This window comes from Eptesicus fuscus, chromosome 1 (assembly GCF_027574615.1).
Source record: "Eptesicus fuscus isolate TK198812 chromosome 1, DD_ASM_mEF_20220401, whole genome shotgun sequence".
Taxonomy (NCBI): domain Eukaryota; kingdom Metazoa; phylum Chordata; class Mammalia; order Chiroptera; family Vespertilionidae; genus Eptesicus; species Eptesicus fuscus.
The window spans coordinates 13464700-13484002 of NC_072473.1; positions in this window are offsets into that span (position 1 = coordinate 13464700).

Consider the following 19303-nt stretch of genomic DNA (forward strand, 5'->3'; position numbering starts at 1 on the left):
GAGGGGGAGGGAGGAAGGGAGGAGAGAGAGAGCGCAGGTGTGGGGGAGAATGTCTAATGACCCTAGGTTCAAAAGAAAATTTCTATTCATGTAAGCCAGCCTTGTATACCTACCTCTGTAATATTACAGTATGAGAAACAATCTTATGAATTACCCTAGATGAAATTCCTAAATGATCTATGATTCAATTATTTTCTTATACTCAACTTTACTAAGGTAAGAAAATAAATTATTTCATTTCATTCCTAAAGACATTTCAACATAAGTATTCGAGTAAAGGAGGATTAGCTTTAAATTTTAATTATTAGGAAAATTAAATTAACTAAATCCTCCATTCTTGAGGTACTTTGGTTAATGAAGATTTTACTGCAGTAAAGACTGTATTTCCACTGAGTAGGAAATTTCTCCTGTGCTCTAATTCAAAGCTTTAAATAAATACTATTTAGTTTTTGTTTTTTAATTTTTTTCAGACACATTTGATAAATGACAGCCATGAAGACTCTGCCTTTGCTTCATCATTTTATCAGGTGTTTTTTTCCAAGAAATTCCATGTGTTTGGTGTTATGCTAAGGTATAAATATACACACTTATACGTATGTATGTATAATTTTTATTTGTACATATATTCAATATTCTTAAACCATGCCCCAAGTCAAAATCTGAAAGGTTTGTTTGATTAGTACCTAGCCTCAGCATTTGTATATGTCACTTAAAACAGTATTTTTCAAAATAATCCTGGGCAGGAAAAAAATAATGACAAAAGAAACAAAGTATTTTACACTCGGAGTTGACTATTTAAAAATATTCTTGTTTTGTCATTTACTTTCAGAAAGTATTTTCCAAGAATTTCCTTTCCAAAGCTACAGATGGTCTCAGCCATTTAGCATCCTCATCCCTGTTAGAAGAAGCCAATTAATATCATATCCCTATACTTCTAATCAAGGCTGCCCTATTAGTGCTCTGTTGAATGAACTGTTGCTGATTAACTGAAAATTAGTCAGTGAAGCTAATGATTTTCTTTCCAGACCCAGTAGGCGTATGAAATGTGCATCTGAATTAAGAACAGTTCCTTATGGTGTATGATTTGCCCGTAGACTGAAGTTACTGAGTCAGTATGAGTAGCTCAGTTTTGGGGTGTTTGATTTGATATAGGCTGGCAGGTCTCTCTTTTGGTGTTTCCCTCTTAGCTCATGTCTCTTCCAGGCATTTCCAGGAGATGGGGCCTGGCAGCTCTTTCATTCAGCTTACAAGAAAATCTCCCCAGTGTATCAAACGGGGAAGAGCAAATAAGTATCTTTCATCTTTAGTAATGTATTCTTTGGTAAGCAGCAGGATTTCTGGGGGTTAACAAAGATCATCATAATTTTAACACGCTTTTAAGCTGCTGAAACACATTTCAATCAACATGGGGATGATGTATATGAATATATGGCACTCAGGTTCCACTGCATCTGTGAGAGTATGATGAGCAGATGGGAAGAAAATGCCCTTATAGATTGTTGGTCCTTGAACTTCCAACAGAAAGAAAAATAGGTTGGGACAAATTTTTTAGTAAAATCAGTAATAAGACTCACCAAATTAGTAAGACAAACCAGTGGATATATAGTGAAATGTCAAAGAGAGAAAATGTAAACATACTGGCTAAGAGATATTGGAATTCATATTGTCTTTTCTTTAGATCTCAAACTAGTTCTATACATGGTATTGTTTTTTAGTCATGACATTTTGGTACCTCAGTTATTAAACCCACTGAATAGAATATAAGATGGATTTGTCTTTTTTAACCTTTTGCACTCAGATGTCGAGTGTGACTCGACACGGTTAGCATCGGTAGCAGCTCGAGAAAAAAGCAAGCGAGTGCAAAGGGTTAAAATATATTTTTTATTAATTTCAGAGAGGAAGGAGAGGGAGAGAGAGATAGAAACATCAATGAGGAGAGACAGTCATTGATCTGCTGCCTCCTGCATGCCCCCTACTGGGGATTGAGCCCACAACCTAGGCATGTGCCCTGATCAGGAATTGAACTGTAACCTTCTGGTTCATAGGTTGATGCTCAACCACTGAGCCACATCGGCCAGGCTGGATTTATCCTATCTAATAAAGAGGAAATATGCTAATTGACCCTCATGCCATCACAAAGATGGCAGCACTCATAGCCAATAAGGAGGGAATATGCTAATTGACTGCCCCACCCTCAAAGATGGTGGCACCCACAGCCACAAGATGGTGGCAGCCAGTCCCCTCAGCCCCGCCAGGGTGGCAGGCGCATGGCAAGGCTGGGCCCAGGCAGGCCCGGCCACTCCGCGCACCTGCCTCCAGAGTCCCCCCAGTCCCCTCAGCCCCACAGCCGCCCAAGGCCGGCCCAAGGTGCAGGCAAGCCTCGGATGGCGGCTGCCCAGCCACCCAGGGCTGCCCGAGGCTCAGGTAACCAGGGCTGGCCAAGGCTTGTGCTGCCGGCAGTGGCAGCAGCAGAGGTGTGATGGGGCGTTGCCTTCCCCTGATTGCCAGGTTGCCTCCTGCCCCTGAGGGCTCCTGGACTGTGAGAGGGGGAGGCTGGGCTGAGGGACCCCCCCTCCAGTGCATAGATTTTCATGCACCAGGCCTCTAGTCTTTTAATAAAAGGTGTGGGGACTTACATACATAAAATATATCTATTTTAGATCTAGTTCATTATAATTCAAAATAAAGAGTGCCTAGCATTTTCTCACACTACTCATGTGCATGGTTAAACAAGAGGGGAATATAATTCATATAAGCCTAAAATCAATAATCATTTGTTAAAGAAACCTTGGTAGTCTTCTATTACTATTTCTAAAACCTGCCTTTTCTAGATAGAGATTATCCCAGGGCCCTACTCAAGTTTTCTATAAGATTTCATCCTTTCAGATATTTTAGTTCAGCATCTTGTACTAAAGAGACTGTCTACTTACAGATATAAGGCTATAACATCATAACCTTGTTCTGAGCTGAGAAATTAATAATATATGAAATTTATCCACTCATAAATCATTGGTGAGAGAAAAACTCAACCAACACATGTTCATTTTGTTTTCTTTTTAAAAGATTCTTTAAAGTGAGAAACATGGAATCTCAGAATTGGTTGCAGGTGTGAATGAACCAAAAATTAGGTGAACCAAAAAAAAAAAAATAATTTCAAGAGGCCCTTAAATGTAATGTCTTTAATGATATGCCGAGATAATCACTGAGATCATGTAATGAACAAGAGGCACTCAGGATTAAATCAGAAACAGCAGAGAAATTTGTTGAAATATATTTCCTTCAGGCTTTACCAAAGTAGACGTTGTGAGGCATGAATGAATGCTGAATTAATCAGGATTTCAATCACCCTAACTCGGTTCAAGCCCTGGCTTCACATCTTCTGTATCAAGTTAAAGCATTTCCCAGAATCTGTGCAGTATGGTGTGGCCAAATCTGTGTACCAGTAAGCTCAGTGACAAAATACTAGACAGTATCACTACTGTCTAGTTTATCCTCTTCCTCCCAGTACTCCAAGTTACAATCTTATACCCTATCCTCGTTCTTAGTCAACGAATACCAACAAATGAGAGTTGAGCTCTAACCAGTTTGGCTCAATGGATAGAGCATCGGCCTGCGGACTGAAGGGTCCCAGGTTCTATTCCAGTCAAGGGCATGTACCTTCACTGATAGCACATCCCCAGTAGGGGGTGTGCAGGAAGCAGCTGATCGATGTTTCTCATTGATGTTTCTAACTCTCTATCCCTCTCCCTTCCTCTCTGTAAAAAATCAATAAAATATATTTAAAAAAAATAAAATGTGAGTTGAGGAAGACAGAGAGGATGCTAAATTTCATGGTGTTTGCCTCTCTCTTGATCCCCTTCATGCCGAAATAGCTGTTCGGGTAGCAACTTTAAGGTGACTCCATCTTCCAATTATTATTTAGCAAGAATGACTATAAACTTACCTTGGGCATCACCTTTAAAAACTTGTGATTCCCTAAAAGATCCTGCTATTTTGAATGAAAAGTTTGTACTGTGTGTTTTAGTTCTGATTATTGTTCCTGGAGAAAGATGCCAAAAAGATGGAAAAGTTCCGAAGAGTGGCAACTGAAATGATCAAGGGGCATATTGGAGTCAAGTAAAAGTCTTTAAAAGAATCACATCTATAAATTCCTTGACAATTAAGTGAGTTTTATAGTGAGCATTTGTAGCTGAAAATTCCTTCTTTAAGAGGGTTTTCCCATATATAATCTTTGAACAACCTTGAGAAAAACATCATGACAAGTATTATTTTCATTTTACAGATGAAAAATGGAGGTCTGAGAGATACTATGACTTGTTCAAATTCTAATGACCATTGGTATCTGTAAGAACCCAATCTTAGAATCTAATCTCATTCTCGTTCCACTCTTCCAAATAGACTGAACAAAACATACCCCAATTCAATCTTGACAGAGAATCGTCAGAATTATTTTCCCCAATCTCTATACTATCTCTAAACATACTTTCCCTTTGATCTGCAATTGATGGTATATACTTCAATCTATTCTTATTGTTTTGTTTCTAATCATTTCAAATGCTGTAGACATATCTAGTATTAGTATATTTACCTTATTTGATTTTGAGAGTCCTCTGAGAAAGAAAGCAATTTGATGTGCTTTGCTCAACAAATCAAATAATCTTTTTGTTACTGGCTAAGATGTCAGAGAGGATGTAAGTGGCTGATTAGACATCAGAAAGCTATAGGTCATGTCTAAATATTTTTACTACCTGTTTTTATAAATAAAGTTTTATTGGAACAGAGACACACTCAGTCCTTTATGTATTGTCTACATCTGCTTTTGTACCACAACAGCAGAGTTGGGTAGTTATAACAGAGACTGCATGGCCTACAAAGCCTAAAATATTTACTACTATCCAGCCTTTCATGGAAAGTAGTCCAACTGCAGGCCTAGATAATTAAGTATGTACAGAGCCAGTCCCTGAAATATGACTAAGAAATATCAATGTAGAGTGAGTTGTCCACTGTTTCTTTCTAGAAATTTGATATCTCAGGAGCTGTTTGTTATTTCAGCGAGAAAGAGTATTTTTGGTACTTGAGATAAGGGGGTAGGGGCTAGAAAAAGAGATTGCAAGAGAATTTAACAAAATTACATAGAGCACTTCTGAAGAGGAATTGTATTTAGGAGATTTATTGTCAACAACCAATCAAGAGAATGAGAGGGAGAATTACATGAGGTAAAGGTGTGAACTGGGCTGGAACATCTAGATATGTTTGTGATAACCTGATTGTGCCCTTAATAATACATAGGGAATTTACTAATGTCAATAAAAATCCAAACTTGTTTAAGCTGAAGAGTCATTTAAATTGTTAAGAGTTTATTTTTCTTTGCTTTTAGCAAGGAAAAAAAAACCTGGCAGGTTTTTTTTTTTTTTAATTACATGAGTAAATTCTGAATCTTGGGAAGTGGATTCAGATTAAGTGGAAGTTACGTTATGATCATATGTTAGCACAAATTGTTGTATATCAGCTATTATAAAAACAAACTTTTAATATCCCATATTTTGAAATTTATAGAGGTGACTTTCCTTTTCTTTGGGGATGATGAATGTGTGCCAACTGGTGCTGCTGTTTAATTATAGATGGCTAGCTGTGAGGAACGTGACAATGAACTCAGCCATTTAAACTGCCAGGCAATCTTCCAATGTTACCTGAAAGGTGTGCATTTTATTTATGTAGTTATTTTACCTACTCACCCAGATTTTTGTTGCACTTAGAAATTCCCATGTGAAGTGCTAAAATTATTTGGTAAAGGGCTTGAAATAATATTTCCTTTCTTCTCATTCTCACTCCCAGAAAACTTTTGCTTAAAGCTGCATTTGGGAAATCATGCATAGGAGGAATCATGGCATAGGGGAAAGAAAACAAACTTTTAGACTCAGGCATACTTGGAAGAGCCTTTAAAAGGTCACCATGTGTTCAGGGAACTGCAAACAGCTTACCATGCCTGGGCAGGAGAGTGCAAGTTGAGTGTGGACAGTGACATGTCTACAGAGGTGGTTAGGAACCAGATGATGAGGATGTTGTGCTTTATGCTAAGGAGTAAAGACAGTTCTCCAGGTACTCTGGAACCCCTGGAAGGTTTTAAGACAAGAATACAATCAAATTTACAATGGTGATAAATAAATACTCTGGCAGCAGTGTAGATGATGGACTGAGATGGAGAGAGAGAGTAAGGTAGAGATTTGAAGGGGTGTTGTAGCAACTGAGGTTGTCAATGAATGGTGAGATCTAACACTGTGAGTGTATCTGTGAGGGTAAGGAACTTAATTGTTTAGGAGGTATTTGTGTGACTAGCTGATAGAACTTAATTTTAACAGAGGCAAGGGTGAAGAAAGGGCCAATTTAGGGGATGAGTTGGTAATAGGGAAATTAAGAAGAACAAAGATCACTGCCTTACTACCACACAGAATCTAGGTTTTCCAAGCAGAGTGCTCCTGTGATTTGAGTGAGACAAAGGGAAAAGATTAAAAAAAAAAATAGAAGAAAACTTAGGTGATAATAACAGATGACGAAAGGGGATGCATTTATCCTACCTAATAATAGACAAATATGCAAATTGACCATACCTCTGACACACCCACAAGCCACGCCCACCATCCAATCAGAGCGAGCATGCAAATTAACCCAAACCAAGATGGCTACAGCCACAGAGAGCAAGGTTTCCTAGGTAACAGAGGAAGCCAAGCTTTCCGCCTGCCCTTGCCAGGCCTAAGCCTCCACTCAAGCTACAAAGTTTCAATTACAGAAGGTAAACAAATTCAAACAAATGGTGGCAGAATGGAGCTTGAGAGAGCAGGCCAGGCTTGCCGCCAGCAACAGGGGAAGCAAAGCTTTCAGCACACCCTGGCCGGGCTCACCCACTTAAGGCAACAAAGTTTCAATTATAACCCCAACACAAATGGCTGCCGGAGCCCCAGGCTTGGCTCTGCTCCAGGCTACAAAGTTTCAATTGTAGAAGGAAAATAAATTCCAGATACCAGGGCCTCCGCTTGCGTTGCCAGGGGGCGTGGCCTGCCTGCAAACCACCACAGGCCCCTCGCTGAGGCCACCCCATGCCCCAAGGGAACCCCCACCCTGATCCAGGACACCCTTTAGGGCAAACCAGCTGGCCCCCACCCCTGTACCAGGCCTCTATCCTATCTAATAAAAGAGTAATATACAGATTGATCATCACTGCAACACACAATATAGCTTCCCCCATGTGGTCAAAGATCCTGCCCCCATGTGGACACAAGATGGCCACTACAAGATGGCCAGCAGGAGAGGGCAGTTGGGAGGCACCCGGACTGCAAGGGAGGGCAGTTGAGAAGGACCAGGCCTGCAAGGGAGGGCAGTTGGAGGTGATCAACCCTGCAGGAGAGGGCAGTTAGGGGTGACCTGGCTGGCAGAGGAGGGAAGTTGGGGGCAAACAGGCTGGCAGCAGAGTGGTTAGGGGGTGATCAGGCTGGCAGGCAGAAGCAGTTAGGGGCAATCAGGAAGGCAGGCAGGCGAGCAGTTGGGAGCCAGCAGTCCTGGATTGTGAGAGGGATGTCCGACTGCCCGTTTAGGCCCGATCCCGGATCAGGCCTAAACGGGCAGTCGAACATCCCTCGAGAGGTCCCAGATTGGAGAGGGTACAGGCTGGGCTGAGGGACAACCCCCATCCGTGCATGAATTTCGTGCACCAGGCCTCTAGTAAAGATTATACACTTAGTCACAAATACAGTTGCCAAGTGCCAGCAAGAAAAACTGAGTCAGGGTTGTTTCCACAAGCAGTGGTCTATCTGTAGATAAGTTCGCCTATATAGAGCTTCTGTGTTTAAAAATAGTATCTACCTGAGTTCTCTAGAACTAAGACCCTCAAACTACGGTTTGAGCACCCAATTAGGAAGTGATTCCCAGCAGAGAATGGAGAAGTGAGAAAGAAAAGCAAAAGCATCCAATACAGTATGTGTTAATGAGTGATGAACACTGTGGGCAATGGGGAGACGCAGAACTAGAACAAATAATCCAAAAATTTATATGGAACCACAAAAAGCACCGAATAGCCACAGCAATCTTTTGAAAGAAGAACAAAGTTAGATGTATTATGCTACCTAATACCAACTATACTACAAGGATACAGTAATCAAAACAGCATGGCATTTGCACAAAAACAAACATATATATTAATGCAACAGAATAGAAAGCCCAGAAATAAACTCACACCTATAATTGGTCCATTATTCTATGACAAAGGATGTAATAATATACAGTGGAGTAAAGACAATCTCTTCAATCAATGCTGTTTGGAAAACTGGACAGATACATGAAAAATAATGACACTGGATAACTCTTTTAGACCATATACAAGAATAAACTCGAAATGGAGTAAATACTTAAATATAAGACCTGAAACTATAAAAGTACTAGAAGAAAACATAGGCAGTAAACTCTGACATCACTCTTAGTAATAAATACTTTTTGTATTTGTATCCTTGAGCAAAGGAAACAAAAGAAAAAATTAACAAATATGACTACATCAAACTAAAAAGGTTTTACACAGGCAAGAAAACCATCAACAAAACAAAGATTCACATACTGAATGGGAGAAAGATATTCACTAATTATGATCCAATTCGTGGTTAATATTCAAAATAAACAAGGAATTCATCAACTGAACACCAAGAAAAACAAACAATCTGATTAAAATGGGCAAATGACCTGAACAGACACTTCTCCAGGAGGACATACAGATGGCCAATTGACATATGAAAAGATACTCAAAGTCAGAAATTATCAGAGAGATACAAATTAAAACCACAATGAGGTATCACCTCAAAGCTGTCAAAAGGGTTATCATCAATAAATCAATAAACAAGTGTTGGCAAAGATGTGAAGAAAAGGGAACCCTCATGCACTATTGGTGGGAATGCAGATTGATACAGCCACTATGGAAAACAGTGTTGAGTTTCCTCAAAAAATTAAAAATGGAACTGCCTTATGACCCAGTGATTCCACTTCTGGGTATTTATCCAAAGACTTCCAAGATACTAATTAGACAAGATATATGAATCCCAAGTTCATTGCAGCATTATTTACAATATCCAAGATAATGGAAGCAACCTAAGTTTCCCACTATAGGAAATAGATAAAGAAGTGGTACATATATATAATGAAATGTTAGTCATAAAAAAGAAATCTTGCCATTTATGACAATATGAATGGACCTATAGGGTATTATGCTAAGTGAAATAAGATAGATAACGATAAATGCTCTATGATTTCACTTATATGTAGAATCTAAAAACAACAACAAAAACAAAATAAAAAAAAAAACAGAAAGAAACTCATAGAGATAGAGAACAAATTGTTGGTTCCCAGATGGAGGAGAGTTGGCAGTATAGGTGAAAAAAAGGAAGGAATTAAGTACAGATTACCAATTTTCAAAACAGTCACAGAAATGTAAAGAACAGCATATGGCATATAGTCAATAATATTGTAATAACTATGTATGGTGTCAGATGGATATTAATCGGGATGAGCACTTCATAAGTTATATAAATGTCTAAGCACTATGTTGTATACATGAAACTAATATAATATTGTACATCAACTGTAATTTAAAAATTTTAAGCCCTAGCTGGTTTTGCTCAGTGGATAGAGCGTCGGTCTGCAGACTGAAGTGTCCCAGGTTTGATTCTGGTTAAGGGCACATACCTGGGTTGCAAGCTCAATCCCTGGCCCTGGTCAGAGTGCATGTGGGAGGTAACCAACCAATCAATGTGTCTCTCTCACATTGATGTTTCTCTCTCTGTCTCTCCCCCTCCCTTCCACTTTCTCATCATTGATGTTTCTATCTCTCTCACCCTCTCCCTTCCCCTCTGAAATCAATAAAAACATACATTTAAAAATAAATTTTAAAAATTCTAATGAAGGAGTGATAACAGTACATACCTCATAGAGAGGTTGTGCAGATTAACAAATTAGCATATGTACATTACTGAGGGTACCTGACATGTAATAAAAAATATGTATGTGTTTGTTAATTAAGCATATAAAGCTCTTCTGGGTGAAGAGCAAATTGTCAGAGCTAATGGAAAATGACTGCCACAAATCACACATGTGTATTGGATTATTGTTTTTAATGATTTTTCACATTCAAAAGAATTGTCAAAGGATTATTTGGCATTTCAGAGATAAAACTAAGACCAATGATGGAAATGACAGTTCTGACACAAGGAAGAAGTTTTCATCATTAGAGCTGGCAAATAATGAAATGAGTTAGTTGCCTCTGAAGCCATGCATTCACTGACTGAGGAGGTATAACAGACAGAATGATCACTTATTAGTGATTCTGGAGAGGTATTTTATACATCAGAGAAAATAGAAATACATGACCTTTCAGATTTTTCTAATTTTGTAAGTCAATGATTTCACAATTTGTCTCTAAAGTCTCTTTCCAATCTTCTATCTTACCTCATGCAAATCCTCTGGCCTAGACACACAAGCTCACTCATAATCAACAAGTTTTATGCTTTCCTATCATTTGTGTTTTCTGCAATTCTCTTCACATTGGATGCCATTGTCTTTTTAAAAAATATATATTTTTATTGATTTCAGAGAGGAAGGGAGAGGGAGAGAGAGATAGAAACATCAATGATGAAAGAGAATCATGGATGGGCTGCCTCCTGCACGCTCCACAGTGGGGATCGAGCCCGCACCTGGGCATGTGCCCTTGACTGGAATTGAACCTGGGACCCTTCAGTCCACAGGCCGACGCTCTATCCACTGAGCCAAACCAGCTAGGGATGGATGCCACTGTCTTAATAGGGCAAGCATTTTAATAGTATAAATCTTATTCAAGTTTACAGAGCATATGGTATATTAAAGCTTAATTTCTAGGTGTCATATAATTAGGACTTGCTTTTTCCATAGCCATGTTATGACTGATCCTGAAATATTTAAATGAATACATATGAAGGTTGAAAAGACAAATCACTCCCCGCTACCCATACACACTAATTTAAAAAGAAATAAATAAGTCTATGTGAACTAGCATATTTAAAGTAGTAAAAATATCTCTAATCTTTTAGATTTTTAGTTTATATTACTGTTTACCTCTAAAATATTTATACTCCAACTTTAAAATTAAATAAGGGAAATGAAAGGGTATCTTTATATAATGTTTCATGAAAAATATATTTGTTAGGCCCAGCTGGTATGGCTCAGTGGTTGAGCATTGACCTATGAACCCACAGACCTTTTCCTTTTTTCCATAAAATTATATGGGAAAAGCATTTTAAAAATGTAGACTGTAACTGAAGAATTCTACTGAGCATACTATATAATAAAAGGCAAATATGCAAATTGTCCCCTACAGAGTTTGACCGCTTGCTATGACGTGCACTGACCACCAGGGGGTGGCTCAGAATGAAGGAAGGCCCCGGCGGGCAGTCGGCAGCCAGGGGAAGGAAGGCCCAAATCGACCCTGATCACCAGCCAGGCCTAGGGACCCTACCCATGCACAAATTTTGTGCACCAGGTCTCTAGTACATAATATAAAATTAAATAATACTTGGACGGGAGTATGTTGTTTTGAGATCATTGTCAGGTTGAATTTTTCTGCAATTTCAGGGTAAAAAAGATGAGTTGCTATGGTTTCTTATTCTGCTCAAAGTTACTTTCATTTGGCCACATTAATATTTGTACAGTTATTTTTCCATTACTCATGAAACAGCACAAACACTCAGCAATAATTGCACATGCTTTTCTAAAATGAGCATACATTTCCCTTGACAGGATTTATGAATTCACGTATGTTCTCAGAAATATTTTATGATGCATTAATAATATGTTTGACAAAGCACATGCTTTCAGTATAATTATTTACTGAAATAAATGTTCCTTTTCTACAGCTTCCTCTCATATTGCTTACCTAGGTGATTCATTGAAAATAATTTAGATATGTAGATGAGTGCAGTGTAGTTCGAGTGATGTGAGGTGTATATGAGAACCTCTTCATTACCCAAGGACTACCTTGATGTCTCTATCTCTAAGGCACAAAAAGGGGAGGGATCTTGTACAGAAATCTTGATCCTCTCTTTATTCATGGCTTGTATACAAACCACCATAATGTATTTAGTCTGGAAACCTACAAACAGAACTCAAAAGGAAACAAAAAATAGTTTGGTTCCATATTTAAAAACAAACAAAAAAACCCCTAGTGTTTTATCTAAGTGATTAATAAGTTTAGCCCTTTCTTTAAAAATATAAAACGTCTTGTTATATTTATGTAACAAAATCATTTCCTACTTGAGTTAAGAACAAAAATCTGTTGATACATTACATGAATTTATTTGAATAAGAAAATCAATTATTACTAATACCAAGTTCATTTTAATTCCTATATATCATGTATTCAATTATAGAGAATGAGAATCACAATGAAATAAAGTGCTCTACTGTTTTTCCCCTCCTCACAAGATATTTTGCTTTAATGATATTATTGAAAGAATAAAATCTGTGAAAATTTTTCTAATATTAAGTGAGCTTTTAAAATACACACAAATATATATGCTAAATAGTGATTTTAATGGGTATGTTTTAACTATATAGTTTTAAAGTACATTTATTTTCCATATATTTTCTTAAATAAGTAAAATAATGCATATTGTAAAAATATTTTGTCAAAATTTTAGATACATCTGATAAAGAGTTAATATCCAAAATACATAAGGAACTCATACAACTTAACAAAAGGAAGACAAACAATTCAATTTAAAAATGGGCAAAGGACCTAAATAGAAACTTCTCCAAAGTGGACATACAGATGGCCAAGGGACATAGGAAAAAATGCTCAAAGTCACTGACCATCAGAGAGGTGCAAATTAAAACAACAATGAGTTATCACCTCAGACCTGTCAGAATGGCTACCATCAACAAATCAATAAATGACAAGTACTGGCGAGGATGTGGAGAAAAAGGAACCCTTGTGCACTGCTGGTGGGAATGCAGACTGGTGCAGCCACTGTGGGAAACAGTATGGAGTTTCCTCAAAAGATTAAATATGGAACTGCCATTTGACTCAGTGATCCCACTCCTAGGAATATACCCTAAGAAACTTGAAACACCAGTCAGAAAGAATGTATGCACCCCTATGTTCATAGCAGCACAATTTGCAATAGCTAAGATCTGGAAACAGTCCAAGTGCTCATCAGTAGATGAGTGGATAAAAGGGCTGTGGTACATTTACACCATGGAATACTATGCGGCAATAAAAACAGAAGGATCTCTTACCCTTTGGGACAGCATGGAGGGACTTGGAGAGTATTATGCTAAGCGAAATAAGCCAGTCAGAGAAAGATAAGTATACCATGATCTCACTCATATGTGGAATCGAATGAACAAAACAGATTCAGAGACATAGAAGCATGGAACAGACTATCAAAACTCAGAGGGAAGGCAGAGGTGGGTGGGTGGGAAGAGATCAACCAAAGAACTTGTATACATATAGGCTTCACCCATGGACACAAACAATAGTGTGGTGAAGGCCTGGGGCAGGGAGCATGGGCAGGTTAGAAGGGGTCAATGGGGAAAAAGGGGGACATATCTAATACTTTCAGCAATAAAGATTTAAAAAATATTTTGTCAAAATTTTATTGTTAGTATATAGATTTCAATATAACTCACTGAAAAATCATGAGGTTTAGGTTCCATGCTCAACTTATACTCAAAATAGAAATGGGTAAGTCCTATGTCTATGCCTATATAATTGTGAATTAAAATGAACAAAAAACAAAGACTACAACAAAAATTGGTTCTTAACCATTATATCTAGTTATGACAAGTTGGGACATTCAGATGATTTTGACAGGGTCTCTCCTTGGAAACCAGGCATTCAGAGTGTGCCAATGACAGAGAAGCAAAGAGAAAAGAAGAAAACATTTCTGTCACAGAATACAATTAATCAATGCATAATCATATCCTTAACCCCATCGCCGTAGCACTACAGCCATAATCTCCCCTAGGCGTTCTCACTGTCTCTATTGCTCTCAGTGCTAATTGTAACAGTCTTTACCTCTTTGGAATGGGGTGGTGAACAGGGAACACACTGAATCACTGGGATATATGAGATTTCCTAGGAAGTACCCCAGGGGTTTCCCATGTGAGTGTAACAAATCCCATGTGAGTGCATTTCATTTTGCATGCACACAGTGTAATGCTTTAACATGTTACAAATCCCTCAACTTGATATAATTTCCCTTTTGTTATTTAATGGTCTCTAGCTCATGACAAATATTTGGCAAAGATTTGAAAACTTTATTCAAAACCTTAGCTATTCATAAATGTCTTCCATTTTAGGCTATTTGAAAGGGAAGCAAGGGCAATTTTGTAAACACTCTTAAATTATAGGTTTCATCAAACCAACGATAAATGGCTTCAACTGGGTAATTGATACTTCCAAGACTTGACCAATTATGGTTTTCTATAGATTATATCATTGATTGCTTTGATCAACAGTTATGGCAGGAGAAATCCTAAAACATTTTTGACATTAGGTTTGCTTTAACTAAAAAAAACACACAACAAAACCATGGTGTGTAGCTCCATCCTTTCATAGCTTTATAACTTTGGCTCTTGTCTCTCTGTTGGATGAGGACCAGGTTAGCTCCATAAAGTCTAATATTGAAAATAATTAAAAACCTCACCTCAAAGTTAATGTCACCTTACCTATTTCTACTGTCTAATGACTTTCTCTCTTTTTTTTTTATACAACCCAAACAGATATGTATTTGCATTACTGAGAAGAAGAAACTCTCCCTATATTTACACAATAGAGTAATGTTTGCCCTTCTAATTAACCAGCATGAGCCAAATGTTTAAAAGGTTTCTTCTGAAACCATGCTTTCAATTAACATTCACAGTTTCTAAATTAATAATTGCTGACCTTAACATACAGGATGTTTTAAAGACATGTCTCAAATAGAAAAAAAAGAGGTAATTCTGTTCAGAGAAAACCAGCAACTACTTATGTTTCATAAGTCTTTGGTCATTGCTTTTCTCCTGTCATTATATAGAGTCCTGGAATTTGGAGCACTGTCTCATTATATCTCTGGATAAAAGTCCGACCTTGAATATGATCCCTTCTTCTTTCCAACCACAAAATTAGTAGTGATTCATTAACATCATACTAGTATAGTTTGCAAAATCAATACCATTTCATATATCATATAACCTGGATTTTTTCTGCAGGAAAACAGTGGTATACTGAATGGCAGAATATTTTATGACTTTCGTTTAAAAAATGGAATCATTATAATTATTAAAGCAACCCAAATGCAGATGGTTTATATTGAATATCCAATTAAGGAGTTCCCAGTGGTAAATATTTTCCAACTCACTTCAAGGATATAGTGGAACCATCTTCTTTCTTTGAGAAATCATAACTCTGGGGAGACTCAAAGATACAACCTATACAAATCTAACAACAAAGAAATAAAGCTTTCTAATAGATAAAAAGGGTCATTGTCTATGATATGGTCAGCTAGAGACTTAAAGCATCATCTCTGAACTACCAATTTGTGAGATGAATAACTTTATCATTTACAGAGCCCTATTATTCAGTATCTTCTTGCCGATGGTGCTGAAGCTAATGTTTTTCTGGGAGCAGCCTTGAGCTTTAGCATCAGATCACTGATTAACAGGCCAGATGCCAGGATGGGCCAAGTAGCTCACCTCAAAACTTTGGCCCCGTATGTCTGACTCTGCTTCTTGAACTCCCTTATTCTGTGCATTGTGCTTGCATTCTCAATGGCAGAATATTGATTATGTTCATTGTTTTTTTTCTCCCTAGGTCAACTTGGAGTCTTTGCTCCCTATATTTATTGTATGTTAACCTCAACCTAGAATTTAAAATATTACTGCTTGAGCTTGAAAGAAACAGCACTAATGTTCTAAAGTCCTTCTAGTCCAATCTCTCTATTTTTACAGGAGAAAAACTGTATCCCAGAGAATGTGTCTTTCCAAGGTCAAATAGCTAGCGAGAGATATAGTTGGGATTTCTTAAAATACAATTTCACACATTTGGACCTTTCCTCTTGCTAATGAATTTTAATTGTCATACAGATGAATTAATCCTATTACAGCTATTTAAAGGGAAGACTGAAAGCTTTTGTCCAATTCTTCTGCCTCCTTCTTGCACACAAACTCACTCTAAACTACATACTGAAGACTTACAGAGCACATATACCCCCAAACAGGCAAATGGAGACAATCTAAATATGTGACAATATAAAAAAATTATTCCCCTACATAACCATCCATGGATACATTATTCAAACTGTATCAAGTGCAAATAAATTTCAGGGAGGGAGGACTAGCTTAGAGGGCCAGAGTGGTGGTGAAAAGAACACAAATTTTAATCCAGGTAATGCAACTTGGAGGCTTAGCAAGTGTACTAAAGGAGGCATTCATAAACAGCTTAAACTACCAGCAAACTTCTCCATAAAAATACCAGTGAAAAATATCTAGACACTAATTTTATGATAGAAGAACACATTTTCTTTCAAATATGTTCTGGTTTAGAAAACTGACTGCATCTTCTCCCTCTTCATTGAAGATGAAAAAACTGTAACTTATCTTCTTGCTGACTGAACAAACCATGAAAAATTTTATAGACAGTTTATAGATAGGCCTGGAATCATAGATTATAACCATAAATGCAAAGAATGCATCTGCAATTCGTAGATTTCCCAAAACTCCTGCTCTAACCCATCTACCATGTTTATTCCTCTAATGTTCCCTGTTAATTCTGCACTGAAAAATCAATATCATTTTGGTAGGTTAGGGTATGTTTTTCAGTAATTATTCACTTCCTCCCCTCCCTACCTTATAGGAGGAGTACACTTCCATGCCTCATTGCTGTTGGACATGGCCATGTGATCTGCTTTAGTCATTGTTATATTGCCACATCTGACTGTGTGCGCTTTCAAGACTATGTGTTAAGAGGCATTGTTTGTTTTGCTTTCTTCTCTGGGAGCTTTTGACCTCTGTCACCATAAGAAGAGCATGCCCATGTATCTCTCTGGTACAAACATGACAGACAAGTGCACCAGATCTAAATACAACCTATGGTCTGGAGCCAAGCCCAGCTGGACTCAGCCTACATCAGCCAAACTACAGCCGAATCACAGAGAAATCAATTCTTACTTGCTGAGGTTGATATACAAGTTATAACATATGTTATTCTATTTGTTTCTTTGTAAAGCTTTGCTGGTTTCCATCTATATATATAAAAAAAAGCCCAGCGACTGAAACGGTGGAACGACCAGAATGACTGGTGGCTATGACATGCACTGCAGCAGCCAACCAGCCTGATCCGGGCCCTGATTGGCACCCTCCCCAGCTGGCCCAGCCCCCAATCTGCCCCCAGCACCCTAATCGGGGGTGGGGCCAGCTGGCCAACCACCCATGGCCCCTCCCCCTGGCCAGCCCCGCCCTTGATTGGCCTCCAACACCCCAATTGGGGGCGGGGTCAGCCAGCCAACTGACTATGGTCCCTCCCCCCCACTAGCCTGGCCCAATGGGCCCCCATGGGGCGGGCCAGCTGGACCCCACCTGTGCACGAGTTCATGAACCAAGACTCTAGTTTGTATATATTTTGCCTACCCACCCAAGTGGAAGGCACTCACACAGTTTGATACATTTTTCACTTCTTTGGTATCCCCCAAATGCACACCACTGTAACCACTCAATATACTCTAGTTTCAAAGGCCAGTGTTTTCCTTGTACTGTCCATTGGGGTAAGTCTTTACTATACCATTAATAGTGACAAATGCTGCATTTCAGTGGCAATCTCAGAATATATTTTAGAAGCAATTCTGCAGGATAACCAGCAGTATTGAGCAAGTGAAGAATCCTTCATATGGTGGCATTGCTGGAATTTTAAGACACTTCTCCATTCATGGCAGAACAGCTCTTGCACATAACTGAACAGGCCATTTTTCTCAAGGCAAAATAGCCGATTTCAATAGCACAGGGCCTGAAAAACCCTTTCTGGAGAGAGCACTATTTTCCCATTGGATTTCTCCATGAATCTGGTATTTAGAATTACCCCACGGCTAAGTAGAGGCTGATATAGTAGTATTTACTATTACTGTTCACAAAAGAGCACTGATCAAGCAGGGCAGGCCACAAGGTGACCTTTACCAGTGCCAAGGAAATCCTTTCTCATACCTTTACAGTAAAACACAGCCCTGGAATTTATTCTGTCTTCCCTGAGGTAGGAAGGTCAAGGATCTATACTGAGATGAAGGAAAGTAAGGGTGTGATGAAAGAGAAACAAGGGAGCAAGTGAGGAGAGCTCTGGGGGTCACAGCAGGTAGGGGTTCCAAACACAGCTAAAGATAGAGCACTGAGTCAGTTTCAGACTGCACATGCTGAGTTCCTGCCTGTAACACAATGTTCTTTTTATGCACCTTGCCTCCCCCCAATCAGAACTGAAGTGTTTATTTCCACTTAATTTTCAATGGGTGGGTAAAAAAAAATCAGGAGAAAACAATGTATAATTACTTACTTTGACAGATAATCTAATCTTTGTCATTTTCATTGTATGTCAACCACAAATGTAAGGCAATGGTATATACCAGTGGTCGGAAAACTCATTAGTCAACAGAGCCAAATATCAATAGTACAACAATTGAAATTTCTTTTGAGAGCTGAAAACTGACTTCTGAGCATGGGCCATGAAGTTTCAATCGCACTTTATGTGTGCACCCGCATGTGGTATTTTGTGGAAGAGCCACACTCAAGGGGCCAAAGAGCCGCATGTGGCTTGCAAGCTGCAGTTTGCCGACCACTGGTATATACCAATGTATACATCCTATATAATAAAAGCCTAATATGCAAATTGTTCCCTCGACCAGGAGTTTGACCAGGAGTCAGGGCCAGGAAGGGAGGCCCCCACCCAGCCGGCGGAGTTAGCAGTAGTGGCAGGTGGCCGGGGAAAGGGAGGCAACCCAGCAGCTGCTAGGGACCCTACCCATGCATGAATTTTGTGCACTGGGCCTCTAGTGTTATATATGTCGCACACTGTTAGTGTTAGGAAAAACTATCCAGCTAGTTTCTTTCTGAAATGAAAATCTCTGACATTCATTAAGCTAACTAAGAAATGGTTTAACATTGCCAAATAATGCCAATTCTACTCAGGGTTGATAGACATTTAAAGCATTAAAGATCATTTGAAAATGTATTAAGGGAGAGGGTAAAAAATGGCAGCATTTCCCAAATTGTGTCTATCTGT